Raw genomic sequence first — 651 nt, forward strand, 5'->3', positions numbered from 1 at the left:
ACCCTCCTGTCAGGGAGCTGGGGAGAGCCAGAAGGTCTCCCCTGAGCTTCCACAGCTCCAGGCTCAGCACCCCCAGCTCCCTCAGATGCTCCTCCCCATGCCTGGGCTCTAGACCCTTCCACAGCAGCTTCATTGCCCTTCTTTGGCCATGCTCCAGCCCCTCCAGGTCCTTCTGGGAGGGAGGGGCCCAAAACTGACCGCAGTAGCCAAGGGGCAGTCTCGCCAGTGCCAAGGGCAGGGGCACAATCACTTCTCTAGTCCCTAAGCACAGCTATGGAGGGGTCCAATCTTTGCTTCTTGTCCAGGGTGATGGAGTGTGGGGAGAGGTACTGGAGTCAAATTCATGGGTGCGGGCACCACAGGCCTGTGGTGCTAACAGCTGGAGACACCTCAGTGCCCTGAGCAGATGAAGGTCTCTGCTCCAAACCCTGGGATGGGATCAGTGTGTATCTCGGGTATAGCCACTGGGTGGTACTAGGGTGAGCAAGGGTCTGGGCAATGTCAGAGAATGGTGGAGGTTGGAAGGGACCTCTGGAGATCATCTCCTCCAACCCCCTGCTCCAGCAGGTCACCCACAGCAGGGTGCCCAGGATCACATCCAGGTGGGTTTGGAATCTCTCTAGGGAAAGCCTCCACCACCTCTCTGAACAT

The 651-nt window shown here is 58.8% G+C and overlaps 1 protein-coding gene across 1 annotated transcript in view; it reads right to left on the bottom strand.

Moving 5' to 3' along the window:
- The window catches only part of NUP98 (nucleoporin 98kDa), a gene marked incomplete at its 3' end in the record, with an annotated part of 17,973 nt that overhangs the window by 4,623 nt on the left and 12,699 nt on the right, over positions 1–651 (bottom strand). The window lies entirely within an intron of this gene.

The sequence above is a fragment of the Merops nubicus genome, unplaced genomic scaffold (genome assembly GCF_000691845.1).
Source record: "Merops nubicus isolate BGI_N331 unplaced genomic scaffold, ASM69184v1 scaffold10951, whole genome shotgun sequence".
Classification (NCBI taxonomy): domain Eukaryota; kingdom Metazoa; phylum Chordata; class Aves; order Coraciiformes; family Meropidae; genus Merops; species Merops nubicus.